Source organism: Nelumbo nucifera, chromosome 3 (genome assembly GCF_055504915.1).
Source record: "Nelumbo nucifera cultivar China Antique chromosome 3, China Antique-T2T, whole genome shotgun sequence".
NCBI lineage: Eukaryota > Viridiplantae > Streptophyta > Magnoliopsida > Proteales > Nelumbonaceae > Nelumbo > Nelumbo nucifera.
The window spans coordinates 1,050,059-1,067,113 of NC_142651.1; the positions used below are offsets into that span (position 1 = coordinate 1,050,059).

General features: G+C 39.3%; 1 pseudogene; it reads right to left on the minus strand.

Annotated features, from left to right (window-relative positions):
• Positions 1 to 8,873: 8,873 nt before the first annotated feature.
• On the minus strand, positions 8,874 to 9,974 carry LOC104592717 (ethylene-responsive transcription factor LEP pseudogene; annotated as a pseudogene).
• Between the last annotated feature and the right edge of the window lie 7,081 nt (positions 9,975 to 17,055).

A 17,055-nucleotide genomic window follows, 5' to 3' on the forward strand; every position in this document is an offset into this window, starting at 1 on the left:
CTAATACAAAGTCATACCATGCCAATATGCACTATTCATAGGATATATACATAGTCGTGGTGTATCTCATCCATAGCCATGGATAAGGATATGATAAGCCTCGCCTTTATTTTGAAAGTTGTTAGTTGATTTTCACATTTTAACTTGAGATGATCAAGATGTGTAGCATGGAAGATGTAGAATCTTGAGGATCAAGAAGCTTGGGGGTACATGGATCTAACAATCAATAAATCTGATATCTTGATTTATTGAGATATAAAAGCTTTTACAAAGAAGCCAGCCTGATTTTTTTAAACATATTTTCTGATTTAATGAAATTGTAAGTGGTAGACAAATTCAATTTCATGCATCACATGGATTCACATTGTATGGATGACCATGATCTTGATCAGATCCTCATAGCTCCAAGATTTTGTAAATAAATGTAGAGAAATCAATGGTTTCAGTCATTGTAGCCAATGAGAATAGGCTGTCATCTACACCAATTTCCTAGCCCCCTAGTATGGGGCTACTATTCTGATTTTTTTTTCATGTGTGCTGATAAATTTTGTTTGATACCCATTTTTATGTTGTAAATATAGGTTATTATTTTATTTGATATTATATATATATATATATATATAAATTGAGATTAAATCAAGTTTTATTTCCAAATAATAACCCACTTTGTGGATCCTACATTATTTGAAATGAGTTTTATTTTTATTTTTCTTTTTAGTGGAGGTAACTATCACTAACCTTTTTGAGAGTAGAGGTAACTACCATTTGAAGCTCATACATTTTTTCTGTGGTAAATACATGTCTAAAGAAGGTTGTTTTTATTTGAAAGTGAGTAACCAATTATGAGATTTTTTTTCTTAAGAAAATAAGAAAACAACTCCATTTTTATACTTTCAAATAAGAAAACACACATACACACACACACACACACACACACACACATATATATATATATATATATATATATATATATATATATATATATGTATGTTTTCAGAATTTTCTATATTTTTTTAAATTTGTATGCCTATAAAAATTATTCTCACTAGTCATACTTATTTTTGTTTAATATGATAAATATACGACATTAGAGATGTGCCCAAATGTTTTCAACAGTTTTTTTTTTGTATTTTTATATTTTCATCTTTTTTAATTATTATTATTACGTTAAGGGTTGACATATTTTAACCCAAAAGGTCGAATTGTTGGCTTCACCAAATAGGAAAACAATTCCATTTTGGGTTGGTTTTAAATTTGTATTTTATTTCTAGGGATTTTTGCAAAAAATATTAACAATGTTTATCAAATTGATAAATTTGGTCATGTTAAGAAAATAATGCCCAAATAGGTGAGTGGGAAACAAAATAGGTTTTGTAAGACAGGATTATGCCTAAGGGTCTCAATGGACCCATCCAATTCAAAATCAATTTGGACAGATTGGACGGACAAAAAAAAACAATGGATTGGACCAATCCGGTCCAAAATATTTATTAGATTGGACTGGACCTGGTCTATCCATAATAAATTTATATTGGATTTGATTGGATTAAGTCAATATCCAGTGCATTGATATAAGATAAGAATATAGGTGTTAATGGACCGGGTTTGGGTTGAAACCAGTCTAAATTAAAATGAATTTGAACAAATTGGATGGTCCGAACATTGAATTGGATTGGCCCAAAATGGTCCAAATTATTCATTGGTTTGGATTGGACCTGGTCCATTTATAATGGACTCACATTGGATTGGATCAGGTTGGACCAAATCCAGTCCAATCGACACCCCTAATTATGCTTTGTTAAAAAAGAAAAAATACAAGATGTCCCTTCAACCCTCAACCTTAGCCCTTCCTCTCCCAGATAGATTAGTAATAAAACCTATATCTATATCTATCTACACTACTACTACAAGTATTGATGGAACTTTTGTTTGATGAAAATACCCTATTTTTTAATTTGGTCCCTATTTAATTGTGAGGGAAAAAATTAACTTGAATTACTATTTTTCACCTTATGTAATTCCCTATCATTAAGCCCTTATGTTTTAATTTTGCCCCTATCTAATTGTGAGGGCACAAAATGTATTTTAAACTACTTTTATCTCATTCAATTCCTTTTCATCAAGTCTTATATTTAAGGTACTAATTCTCATTCTCTCTCTCAAATTAATTCTCCTTTTTTCACTAATAAATTCTATCATTTTGTTTTTTTTTTTTGCTTCAAATAAATTTTGTTAATTAGATTTATATCCAATAGTTTTAGCAAAGAAAGAACTTGAGCACATTAAGAACCCTTAGCCCCTCTTCTTCCACAATGCACATTAAAAATAGAGAGAGAACCCTAAGCATTTATTTTGCCATAAAGTGTAGTAGGGAGAGAGAGATTTTAAAATGGATCATGGATCCATGATGGAGATGATTGGTATGATGAATGCATCGGAGCCTCCAATAACAATAGGCAACTCTATTCTCTAATCAAGATACGAGACAACGAAACAATGAAATAGAATATGCCCACATTGAAAAATCTACGAACTACACAAACCCAATTAGAAAATTTATAACAAAAAGAAAAGAAAATTGATCTTGGCTCCTTTGGATATCCTGTTTAGCAAACAATATTAAAACAAATATTGTCTTTTGGGAGAGAGATGGATCTTCAGCTAGCCTTCGCGGAGCTCTAGTTACCTTCTATATTGTTTCTGGGCAATTTTGTCTAAAATAAATTGGTTTCTTCCCCGATCACTTATTTGGCTATTACTTTACAAAACCACTGATTTTTCCATTTTAACAAACTTTGTTATTTTTTTTTTCTATAAAAAGTTCTTATTTCTATTACCAATAAAAGCAAATATTCTTTGAAAGAACAAGAATTAATATCCTAAATATAAAACTAAATGATGTGCAACAATAAAAATGTGGGTCCTACTCTTGATGAGAACTAAAGAAACAAACTAACTAAAAAGAGTAAGTTATAGTTTATCACCCTTGATCATTATGTGTTTGTTAAACGTTTAAAATCCCTAATCTACCCTTAATTTATGGGACCATTTTGTCCTTTCTCTTACATATTTGTATAAACCCTTTATTAATTATGTTTCTTTTTTTATATCTTGTTTAGCATCTGTAGTGTGTAAAAAAAGAGATAGCATGCTTTGTCTTGTCTATTTTTATTATTTTAAAATGCCATCATTTCACTCATATCAATCTTAAAAGGCAGTTTTAGTAAATTAAACTTTTTCGCGAATCCAATTAGGTTTGTAAAGGTTTCCCTACCTTTTCCTTCCTTTCCCTATCTTTTCCTTCAAGCCAAACATAGCCTTAATGGAGAGGAGGCAATGTGTTAGAATTTGAAAATTCAGATAGTCTTCGTTGCAAATGAAGTTTGAGAGGCTAAATGTCATTATCCCCAATGTACAGGGTGGTAATCTGTCATTTACTTAAAAAAAGAAGCATTTTCAAACATTCTTTCCTATCTTATTAGTTTGAATTTCCTCATAGAGTGGTCCTCACATCCATCTTACAACATGTTGTAGCTGCACAGTAGGAACATCTCTCATACTTGTATGTTTTCATTCCTGGGGAGATGTTCCCAATGCATGGCTACAAGTGTTGTGAGGTGAGTGCAAGGATCATTTTGTGAGGAGGAAATCTGGATTCCTATCTTCTAACCCACTCTCTTCCCATCATCTCTTCTATCTTGTTTGATTCTCGATTTACTCTTTCTCACTTCCAATTGGGCTTAAGGGTGTCAATGGATCAGTTTTGGGTTGGACCCGTCCAAATCAAAATCAATTTAGATGGATTGGACAGACCAACAAGACATATTGAATTGGACCATTCTAGACTTAGTGCTCCAAACTATTTATTGGATTGGATTGGACCTGGTCCATCTGTAATGAATTTATATTGTGATGTAACCGTTTCTGGTCACGTACCAATTTTTTGTGATGTATAAATTTTTTTGGCTAAGTACCTCGTTATTTGACCCGGTGGTGACGTGCCTTGGTGATGAGCTACTTGGTGGCGAACTCCCTGGTGGAGAACTGCCTGGTGGCGAGCTCCCTGGTGGAGAGCTACTTGGTGGCGAACTGCTTGGTGGCGAACTCCTTGGTGGAGAACTGCTTGGTAGCGAGCTCCCTGGTGGCGAACTCCTTGGTGGCGAACTGCCTGGTGGCGAGCTCCCTGGTGGCGAACTCCCTGGTGGAGAACTGTCTGGTGGCAAGCTCCCTGGTGGCGAACTGCCTGGTGGCGAACTCCCTGGTGGCGAACTGCCTGGTGGCGAGCTCCCTAGTGGCGAGCTCCCTGGTGGAGAGCTACTTGGTGGCGAACTCCCTGGGGGAGAACTGCCTGGTGGACTCGTCATTTGACCTGCTCCTAGGCAGCCTGCAACTCAGAGGATGGTGAAGCTCCCTGGTGCAGCGCAACCCGACTGCCCTCTGCATGAGGTGATTTCCTCTCCTTTGTAGGCGGCGGGAGCTGAGAGACCTACGAGAACTGAATCAGAGGACCCGGGGGTATTTTCCCGGTGGGGACTCTCCGATGCCTAAGTTAGCATTCTGATTACAAAGAGCTTGGAGAGAAATGAGAGAGCTAGAGAGCAGGGGTTACCATCCTTTTTCCCTCCCTTGGCTTTGGGGGTCAGAGTCCTTATATAGTGGTGTCCTCGCGGGTTAGGTGGGTGAAAAGCCTTCAAACGGTAAGACTCGTCACATCCCGTCAGAATCGGGGTATGGTGGTGAACTCCTCGAGGTTGTCAGGCTGGCGCTTGTGTCAGGCGGCCAGGTCGGCGCCTGGGCCAAGTTGTTAGGTTGGCGCTTGTGTCAGTTGGCGGGTCGGTGTCTGGGCCAGGTTGTCATGCAGGAGATCTTCCTGCGATACGCCAAACTACTCTTCTGTACCGAGCTACCCTACAAGTGGCGAGCTGCCAGGGGGAGCTATGCCAAGCTCCTTGTGGCGAGCTTTGCCGAGCTACCTGGCTCCTTGGTGGCGAGCTCCTTGGAGAGCTGCCTAGCTCCTTGGCGAGCTCTTTGGTGAGCTACCGAGCTCCTTGGTGAGCTACCGAGCTCGCGGGGTATGCCGTTATGGTTCATCGGTGGGCGTCTTATGGGTTGCCAGGTCGGCCAGGTCGGATCATGTGCCGGGCTGATCTAGGTCGGCCAGTTCGCGTAGGCCACGCACAGGCCGCGCCAGGCAGCGCGCAGGCCGCGTTAGGCAGTGCGCAGGCCGCGTGCAGGCAGCACGCTGGCCGCGAGCAGGCCGCGCGCCAGGCCATGCTAGGCCGGCCAGGTCGGTGCCCCGGCGGAACACCGACTTGGTAAGTTGTTGCCTGGGTGTCGCCTAGTTGTCATGAGGTGCCATGTGTCGCAATTTCACTGGAGGGCCAAATCTGCCCTCATCATTTGCCCCCCACTCCCGAGCTGAGAGTAACTTAGCGAAGGGAGTAGATTTCTTTTGGCCCATAAGTCAATGAGCTAGTAAGTGCTAATCCAATTCCTTAGACTTTGGGAGCTTCATGTATGTGGCAAGCTGCCAGTAAGGCGAGGGGGTCTCCGCCAGTTCAGTAGTGTAGCCCTTAGGCTCTGGGGGCAACTTATAGTTCACTTTTGCTGATTTTGCTCCTGCTGAGGAAGCGATTGGATATTTAGCAATAGTGTGGCCCGTAGGCTTTGGGAGTAACTCGTAGTCTACTCTTTTTTTCACTTTGCCCGTGCCGGAGAGGCGACCGGGTAGTAATGTGGCCCGTAGGCTTTGGGAGTGACTCGTACTCTACTCTTTTTTGACTTTGCCCGTGCCGGGGAGGCGACCGGGTCTTAAGCAATAATGTGGCCTGTAGGCTTTGCCTGTGAGGTGCCGAGCTATGATTGTGCTGTATCAGCTTCGTAATGCCGGTCACCCACTCCTACAAGAAGCTACTAGGAGCTCGACCTTCGGGGGCAGCACTACTAACTTTAGGCTGCCAGCTCACACGGGAGCCTTGGAAGGTTTGACCGATAAGGGCGCTTATGTAGTCTGTTGGCCGCCAACTCCTGCGGAAGCCACGAAGAGCTCATCTTTGTAGGGGGGACCTCACGGAGAGAACTGGTGAGGCTTTATCTGAATTGAAAGTAAGGTTGGTAGAGCTACTTAGTCTGTTAGCTCCCTGCATAGTCTTTGAGTTCATAAAAAATGTAAACTATAAAGCGATAGCTTCAATTTCTAAAAAGTGAGGACTTAGCTTTTTGTAAGATGAGAACTTAGCTTTTGTAGGATGAGAACTTAGCTTTTTGTAGCGTGTTCCCACAGACGACGCCAATTGATGTAACCGTTTCTGGTCACGTACCAATTTTTTGTGATGTATAAATTTTTTTGGCTAAGTACCTCGTTATTTGACCCGGTGGTGACGTGCCTTGGTGATGAGCTACTTGGTGGCGAGCTCCCTGGTGGAGAAATGCCTGGTGGCGAGCTCCCTGGTGGAGAGCTACTTGGTGACGAGCTACTTGGTGGCGAACTTCCTGGTGCAGCGCAACCCGACTGCCCTCTGCATGAGGTGATTTCCTCTCCTTTGTAGGTGGCGGGAGCTGAGGGACCTACGAGAACTGAATCAGATGACCCGGGGGTATTTTCCCAGCGGGGACTCTCCAATGCCTAAGTTAGCATTCTGATTACAAAGAGCTTGGAGAGAAATGAGAGAGCTAGAGAGCAGGGGTTACCATCCTTTTTCCCTCCCTTGGCTTTGGGGGTCGGAGTCCTTATATAGTGGTGTCCTCGCGGGTTAGGTGGGTGAAAAGCCTTCAAACGGTAAGACTCGTCACATCCCGTTAGAATCGGGGTATGGTGGTGAACTCCTCGAGGTTGTCAGGCGGCCAGGTCGGCGCCTGGGCCAAGTTGTCAGGTCGGCGATTGTGTCAGTCGGCGGGTCGGTGTTTGGGCCAAGTTGTCAGGCAGGAGATCTTCCTGCGATATGCTAAACTACTCTTCTGTACCGAGCTACCCTACAAGTGGCGAGCTGCCCGGGGGAGCTATGCCAAGCTCCTTGTGGCGAGCTTTGCCAAGTTGCCTGGCTCCTTGGTGGCGAGCTCCTTGGAGAGCTGCCTAGCTCCTTGGCGAGCTCTTTGGTGAGCTACCGAGCTCGCGGGGTATGCCGTTATGGTTCATCGGTGGGCGTCTTATGGGTTGCCAGGTCGGCCAGGTCGGATCATGTGCCGGGCTGATCCAGGTCGGCCAGGTCACGCAGGTCGCGCCAGGCAGTGCGCAGGTCGCGCGCCAGGCCGGCCAGGTCGGTGCCCCGACGGGACACCGACTTGGTAAGTTATTGCCTGGGTGTCGCCTAGTTGTCACGAGGTGCCACGTGTCGCAATTTCACTGGAGAGCCAAATCTGCCCTCATCATATTGGATTTGGTTGGATTGGGCCAATGGATCGGGTTTGGGTTGAATATAGGTGTATCAATGGATTGGGTTTAGGTTGAAACCAATATAAATTAAAACAAATTTGAACGGATTAGATGGTCCAGACATTAAATTGGACTGGTCCAAAATATTCATTGAATTGGATTAGACCTAGTCCATTTGTAATGGATTCATATTGGATTGGATCGGATTGGACCAAATCCAGTCCAATTGATATCCCTAGTTGGGTTAGAATGGATAGGTTAGATTTGGTGTGGCCTGGTTGGATTTCAACACTAGTTTTATACTATTTAAGTGGGTCATAAATTGATGTGGATGTGGGTGGTTTCTGTTAAAGCCACATTCCACTCCAACCTAACCCACCCGTTTGCCACCCTTACTCGCAGTCGCAGCCATACTCAAGGGTGGGCTTGTTGGGTCTAGCAGTTAGGTCCCATTATTTATGGCCCAAGTCGATGTATGAAGGAGGTTTCCTGAATCTTGATTATCAGTAGTAATCGAATGATATAAAGCTGGAACACAGCCAATGGTTCTGAGTTACAAAGTTTCAGCCCATGGGCTATTTTGGTGGGTTATAAAGTTTCAGCAGAAGGGAATGGTGGATTATTTGTGTGAAAGGTATCATGCACTTGCAGTAACCACCATGGGAGGGTTAAAGGTCGTCCTAAATTAACAAGGGCCGGTGTTGGACTGACTGGTTCAGCCGATGAAGGCATCAAGAGCCCGATCGAAACAGACGAGCTGTTTAACTGTATGGTCTCAAGCGCATGGTGTGACTATGCTTTCCCTACTTATTTAACTGTCCCAATTCCAATTAAAAATGGGTCTCGGTCTATAGTCCATACCATGAGCAATACTGGGTAGAGTTGACCATGCAATTCCCCTCCGGCCTCAGCAACAATTTAATGAAAATAGAACAACCATATATATATGTTGTGATTTCTGAATGACCCAAAATTAAAACCAAAACCAGGCCTGCCAAGCTCTTTTCAATATTCATGGTTCAATCAATTAAATCAAATGGTTTATTTTCTTTTATCAACTATTCAAAGCCTTCACAGATATATAGACTAATGAACGTTTCATAAAAACGCAAAACGGACCTTAGGATCTATGCTATGTACGCATGGACGCGGACGAGGAAAACAGAAACAAATGACTAGCTAGTAACTTCTTCTTTTTTAAGCACAAAGGCAAATTCATTCATTTAGATCATCAACATTATATCTCATCAAGCGCCAATGACCTGATAAACTCGGGAATTGAAGATCAGGCTATAGATTTCTTGTCTGAATGACAAATTGGTCTAGCCCGTGGGCTAATCCATTACAAGAACTAGATGTGTAAAGAAACTCAGCAACTGAGCTAGTAACTTCGGACCACATGCATCCGTGGATTCACATATAACGAAAACTTATAACCAATACAAACCCAGAAAGATGGCCATAAAAGCATTTCGTCTCAAGCTACTAACACATCCATCAATTCAGCTTTCCGTCTCACACTCTCACCAAAAAAAAAAGGGGGAAGATGAAAAACTAATAGAAGAAGTAAAAAAAACGCAGATCCCAACAGAAAAGGTCCAAAACCAGACCTCTACAAACATCAAAAGAAATATCCTGAAGAACCCAAATCAAAACCATCTGAAACCGACGGCGTCGCATCGGAAACCGGTGGCATCTGTCCAAAAAGCGGGCTGTGAACGAACTCATTCGAGTCAAAACTGAAACACGAGGACGACCCAGAGTCGAACCCGGCCATCGTTTGGTCCGAGTACCCAACATAATTTGTTGTATCGGGCCACACCGCCTGACCCATATCATAACCCGAAGCTGCCGCATTGCAACTCGAAACGTCAGAAGGGAATGGGGGGAGGTCCGTGCTATCGTAAAATTGGTTCGACGCTAAACCATCAACAACCCCAGCAAATGATGATATTGACTCAGAAACATTGGCCGCAACCCACGAGTCTCCGGCAGGAAATTCGCCGGAGAAGTGGGTGGCGGTGCCGGAATCCTTAGTGAAGTAGAGTTGGGTGGTTGGTTCAGTCTGAGGGGAAGGGAGTAAGAGGGCTGCCGAGAGGTCGTGTTGGGTTTCGTCCGGGGAGATGATAGAAGTGATAGAAGAGCCGGGTGGCAAGTCGGAGTAGACGAAGTTGGTGCGAGCACGAGAGCCACGCATGGAGCGGGCGGCTCTATCGTAAGCTAAGGCGGCCTCTTCGGCCGTGTCGAAGGTGCCGAGCCAATGCCGCTCTTTGGTTGTTGGGTCTCTTATCTCTGCTGCGTATCGTCCCCATGGCCTTCGTCGAACACCTAGAAACCTTCCCGTCGTATCTTGTTGCTGCTTCCTTTTGCTCCTTTTCTCCTGGAAAAGCATGGGGGATGAAGAAGAAGAAGATGAAGATGGATTAGTTGTTGGATTGGTGAAATCCATGATGGATATATAGATTGAGAAGTCGTAGGTTTTCGTTTTAATTTCCTTGTTTCAGCCAGCTAGAGAGAGCGGGGGGAGGGGGTGTCTAAAGTCTAATTCTAATGGAGAGTTTCAGCATTCCTTCTAAACAAAGAAAGTGCATGTCTTTTTCTCTTCTTCGATCTCTACTAGGGTATAAACTAGTTTTGGAGTGTTTTCTGGGTTCTTCTGGCTGCTGCATGTTGGTCGTTTAAATAAATAACGAGGAACCTGGCTACTATATCCATGGCATTTTACTTTCGCTGCCCTTACGATTTTCCAAAATGTCATCCGTAGCCGTAATTTTTCAACCCAACAAAAAATTAACATGGTGGTCACATACTCACATTGACATTGGACTATTGGAGTGCTCTTTTGGACTGGATCACTGGACTACTACTACATTTTGTGATTCGCCGCATCAGTGAATCAAATTTCTGATTAAGTGGGAATCATTTATTGGTGGGTCCTATCACAGTGAACGTGGGCCATATATATTGATTGTTGTAACTCCATTAACAATAGACTTTGCTCTTCATTGGATGAATGACAATTGACAGTTTTCTTTATCGTGGAATGAGTTTCTAATGATGGGAAGATGTTGAGGTTCAAGAAAATTAAAAGAAGAAGAAGAATGTATTGAAGTTGAAGGGTATGATTAGAGATCTAAAACGAAATTATTAGCATGTTCTCTCTCTTAGATCCCAGCAGGTTTTAAGATATTATTCTCCAACCTAAATAATTTAATTGAATTAAATAACTACGTATTAAATTTGATATTTAATTCAATTTAATTATTTAAGGTGGGTGGATCAAAGTTCCTCTTTGCATGCATGTGATTGTTCAAAGGTAAGGATGGTGTTTTGAAGGGGTCTACCCTAATTAATGATGTACTTACCGATCCAACAAAGATTATCTATATATATATAATATATATTGATGCATGAAATAGAATAACCATTGTTTGTGACCTGGAATGTTGGATAAGGTGAAGTACTAAACATCTCCAAGGTTTTGAAGCCTTGTATATCCTGCAGGCTGCAGCAGAATCCTTGTAAAGAGAGTCACCTGCATATCTCCATATACTGTTTAAAGCTATGAAATCATGATTAACTAGCTCAATAATTAACGCAGCAGGTGCATGCCTGAAGGTCCCTAGCTAGCTGGTTAATTATATGAATTGGGCGGACCTTACTTCACACTTTTCTTCTCCATATGATGGGCGGGACCTATCATCAGGCTCAGAATTACTTTTAATAATCAGATTGTCCTTTAGAGCCTTACCAAGTTACTTATCTATATATTTATTTTAGTTCATTTCATTTCATTTATGTATGTGTGCACCATGGGAAGAGAGGAGGACAATATCCCACCCTCCTCCAACCACATATATAGAACAAAAGGCAATTGATCAGATAGAAAATAAAGAATTAATGTATGGGCATCTTGTTTAGAAGTTAGTTATATTAGTGTAATGTCATCTCAAAAACATTAGATGACATTTTGATTTTAACTTTTTCTATTACACATTTTGGTTTTTTTTTTTTTTTGGGGGGGGGGGGGGATTTTGAGATGGGGAGAAGTTGGTCAATGGGATTTTGGTTCCTATTGATCAAGATATTTATGTTCTTTTTTCAGATTTATGTGGGGTCTACGGAAAATTTATTTTTTGTATCATTCACTCGGGTAAGTGATACTCATATCCCAAACGGGTACATAATTAACTTTTCCACCTGGGGGGAAATTGCAAATACTTGAATGAGACAAAATTACTCCTTTTAATAATGACTTTTTATGGCTAAAACGGTCATTAGCTTATTTACCTAGGAAATAAAAGAACATGGGTAAATGCACTTACCGAGATAAATGTTTCTTGCCTAGATAAATGCATTTACCTAGGTAAGTAATTTCTCAAAAAGTGAATAGAGCCTTTAAGTGTTTATAATTCATTGATCAGATTTAAAGATCGAAATATTTAGATAATTGTTCTTTTTAAATATCAACCTTTTTATGACATGATGCCATTAAAATACTATGATCTAACAATGCAAGTATTAGCAGTATAGGAGACCAGATTTAATCCTCACAAAGTTGTCCTTACACCGCCCTCACAGCCTTTTATAGTCATGCATTGGGAACACCTTCATAACTGTATTATTATTATTAGTTTTTTGATAAATGGGAAAAAATAAAAACAATAAAAAACCCCGAACAAAGAAGCCAGCTACACTCCACACAAGATAGCAAAAATCTATAAGATTAAGATCACTGAGAAAGTCTTCAGCCAATAGCTCACACCAAACATGGCCCATACTGTATATTTTATTTATGGGGAGATAGTGGTTGTAAGGGCAGTCTTATGAGGATGAGATCCAAATTCACATCATAGCATTATATAATATAGATATAGATGTGGAAGAGGGTTATATTTGTGTTTTTATCAACATATATGGCTGATAAACTATTGGCCAATGACTTGCTTTTTCTCTTTTCTGAGTGGGTTTTTAATTACCAACTAATCTATTTATCTCATATATTGAATCCCATTAATAGAAATTTCTACAATATGTTATAGTAGGGAGAAAGTGGCGTGGCTCTTCCAATGATTTTTTTTTTCAAATTATTTTAAAATTCAAATTTTACATGAAAAAAAATCTACAAGTTCCACATTATTTTCACTTAGCTATGAGTTACCTGTGGCCTCTCCTCTACCTACCTACCCCAGAAAATAACTTTAAAACGAGAAAGGGAAGGCATCAAATTTCATATGGGTTAAATTTGGGGCTACCAACGACAATATATGAGATCGTTGCCCATATTTCTTGGCCTTTGTCCTCTTTTCTATGATTCCGATTTATCACAGATAAAATAAAACCAATTTATTATTAAGATTCCATTTTTTCAATCATCATGTTGATTAGGGCTGGTAATCCTTAATCCCAACCCATTTGACCCACCCAATCCATTCATCTTGGAATCCACCTAATTTATTGATGGGTCAATATGGGTCGAGCACCTCGTTAGAGTCAGCGGAAAAGGGTTAGGGTGGGTTGGGTCCCGCGGGTCAAGATGGGTTGGGTCAAAGTCAATTCTACCTATACTCACCAAATCTCAAAAATTATAAGCTATAATGATTCAAATTCGAACCTCCTACTATGGAAACATTTTATTACACTTCCAAACCACTATGCCAAATTTCATTTTGTTAATGAAAGTGAAATAAAATAGATTTTAATACCTTTCGTGTTCACATGCAATTTTATACAAAAATACTTTTACAAAAGCAATTTTACAACCACTATGCCAAATTTCATTTTGTTAATGAAAGCGAAATAAAATAGATTTTAATACCTTTCGTGTTCACATGCAATTTTATACAAAAACACTTTTACAAAAGCAATTTTACAAAGTAATTTTATGAAAGCACTTTTACAAAGTACTTATGAAAATACTTTTATAAAAACACTTTATTAAAGTGCTTTTATGAAAACACTTTTATGAAAGTATAAAAGCACTTATAAAAGTATTTTTACACAAAAACATTCTTACAAAAGTACTTTTATGAAAACCCACCCATGAATATTGATAAATAATTAGCACCTGATTGGCTACCAACCACGGTTATGATATCAATTGATTCTTCAAAAGTTTTTCTTAGATATCATATCTTTGTGCTAAATTCGGATCAAGGTATATAGCCTATCCAAATCATCCGAAGCATTTGTAGCCCTTGTGACAAAAAAAAAAAAAGTAGGAAGACATGTGATTGGGTTCTAACAAGATTTTGTGGTCGGAAGAAATAAAAACAAAAGAGTGGAATTCAAAGAAAAAAAAGATGGGGAGGTGATTATTTATATGAGTTTTGAATAAGCCATGCATGTTACCTAATCCTTACTTGTATTATTGTATATGGAGGGGAGGGGTTATTAAGATAATCATTAATTGATGATCCATGTGCATTTTCAATTTAAGCCAAAATCTCCTTTTTCAACACCATTGAAATGACTTTTCTACTTTTATAATTAAATTAACACCAAAGGTTTTTGAAGCACCCCCCTTGTTGGGTTGCATGTGGGAGGGACACATTAACATATAGGAAAAATTCGCCTTTTTTTAAAGAAAATGATGACTAGGCACACTACCTACATGGCAAGAGAAAATGTGAAATCAAGTAGGCCTTGACCAAGTGAGCCTTCTATTGTAAGGTCCATTCATTCACATTTATTACAAATATATATATACATATATATATATATATTTATTTATTTAAATTCCTTTAATTTCTGGGTACCAACCCCCTCCTTTCTAAGTTTTAAATTTTAATCCTATGTCTGAACTCTGATATTAGCCAGGGTTGTTAAGTGATTCTATAGGTTGTCATGCGTGACCAGCGTTGCAACCTTGTTCTTCCAAGAACCACATTATATAGGAATACAAATTTAGGTTCCTCCGCTTGTTTTCTTATTCAATTTGAAAGGACTACAAATACAAATATATAGAGTGCAAAATCTGACATTTTGTATTTATTTATACTGTGAGAATTTGCTTCTTCTTCTTTGCTTTTCTACACATCTCGCTCCTGTAATAGAATGGCACAGGGGCTAGATCAATATGCTATCAGGCGGCACAATCAACCCATGATCTGGTCAATTGTTTTTGAAGATTTATGGGGTTAGATGAGATGTAATATTTTGTTTGGGTGAATGAAAAATTGCGTTTGGCTAAAAGAAGAAAAAAAAAAAAAAAACTCACAAGTGACAAACTTCGAACTTGGAAGGATCTTATGATATGGCAAAATAGGATCTTATCTATGGGACCAGTTTAGAAAGAATACAAATACAAATCTATACAATATAAAATACAAAGTTTTACACTCTATATGTATATATATATATATTTGTATTTAGACTCTTTCTTTAGGTTCAGTTTGGAAAAACCTTATAGTGTAAATATAAGGTTTAGAAATTTAAACATATATGATTTTGCACTGTGGGCTCAATTTAGAAAGAATATAAATATAAATATATATAAAATAATACAATATTTTGCATCTTACTATTCCTTCCAAATTGAATGGTACATATTTGTATTTACACTCTTCTCAAATTAAATCTCAATTAAAAAAAATACAAATATAAATATGTAAAGTACAAAACCTTATATTATACTATATATTTGTATTTTTACTCTTTCCCAACTGAACCTAGAAACAATCGATTACTATAATGGGCACCCACACCCATGTTGATGAAAATGATAAGCGAGCAGATTCCCATTTAGGAGTGGGTATTGTCTTTGTATCTAAGCTTTCGGGTTAATTATTAACTCTTTGTCTTCGACCACGACCACTGTGAATTGGCTGGATGAGTGGTTTTGAAATCCCAACACCTATTGTGTAGTGTAACTGTAAGTATAGCCCATTCAAAACCCTGTAGGGCCTGGGCCTCCTGCTGGTGAAGATGTAATGGGTCAGGGTCGAGACTAGCGTAGCCCAGCCTGGACTGAATTTAGTCCATTGACAGTCCTACATTGAGAAGTCATCTTTGTGATGAACAACACCAAACCAAAATAGTAAGCACCACATTCACTTTATATGATTTAAACGTTAAATTCTCTTTATTTGTATGTCCATACTCCATGCGCATGATACAATATTTGCAAATTAGCAATCACTGTTTCGGACGACAGTCGATAGGGAAGGGAACCAAAAAGTTATATTAGAAATAGAAAAAAGCTCCTTCTACCGTCCAAACTTTATTCTACCGTTGACCCGTTTTGTTTATTGTGGGAACTGGGAAGCAACGCAAAATAAGGTGGAGAGTAGAGACCAGAGAGGCTTCCCACCAAAAGAGACTCTATCCCCCATAATTGTAAATTTGTGTTATGTCTCCCTCTCCCATAAAGGTTGAATTACAAATAAACTAAATTAACAAGGCCCTTTAAACCTGTAATCATGTTAAAGCCTAATTTAAAAGTATAAGTTTCACAACTCCACCCTACTTCATCATCTCTCTTAATATGATGATATATGTATATAGACTCTAATCTATTTAGCGTCTCCAAGTGTTTCTCTTTATACATCCAAGCCATGTGGCACCCATGTAAACTCGGAATTTGTGTGTTAGACAATTACATCACTCTTTAAATGTAAAGGTGTTTGACTGGGCATGCAACATGACTTTGAATCAAAACAAGAGCATTAATTTTAAATAATAAGAGACCAGGATGCATGCATGAACTGCATCTCTCTACTATTACTACTACTACTGAACCTGTATGCCCAATAGTCCTATTGACTATTGAAGACTGGATTGCTTTTTTTTCTTTAATTCTGATTTTTTATAGTATCTATATGAGAGATCGACGATGATGACATGACACAAAAAATACTTATAACCAATCAATCGGCATCATAAAAGTGGTAACCAATCAGATGAATTTATTTTAAAATTAATTCATGAGGATTTAATTGATCAAAACTTTTAATTTCCAGTGTCAGCATCATAAATTTTTCCCTACCTACCTGAGACATATAGCTTTTCCGTTTGCTAAAAACTTAATTAGGAGGGATGGTTGATGATAGGTTAAGGGAAAAGAGAAAAATTACTAAAAAAAAGTCCACTTGAAAATGGAGTAGAAAGAATTTGATGATGATGGTATTTTAAATTTTTACAGTCAGTCCCATGCAACTCTATTCCCCAAGCATATAAAACCAAAAACAATATTATGAATGTGAAAAGATGTGCTAAACGGTGGAGTCAAAGAGTAGAGATTCCCTCGTTAGTCGGTAGGAGTATAAAATGTATGTGATCAGGATGATGATGGTGCTCAGTTGGTAGGTTCTCTGGGATCAAATCTCGCTGCCACCAGAAATTGGGGGGGTTAAGGGAAAGGGGATGGACTATACCCTCTGTTGTGTAGTCCCATGAAGCCAAAAAAAAAAAAAAGATGATGGTGGTGGAGTTCCACCATACATTACATTCTTTCCATGTGGATATCACCCTAATTTATTTGACTTCTATAAAAGGTTGCTTAGTGCCGATTTAAATTTATATTGTCAAATATTGGAGACAAGATCCCATCAAAACCCTAAAATGCATAAAAGGTCTTCTAGGTGTTATACTACCTTTTCAACAGATTCATGATTTTAAGGGAGCCTGTGGGTTTGAATGTCGTGTCGCGTATGACATCCTACCCAGAATATTAGGTCCGCTTG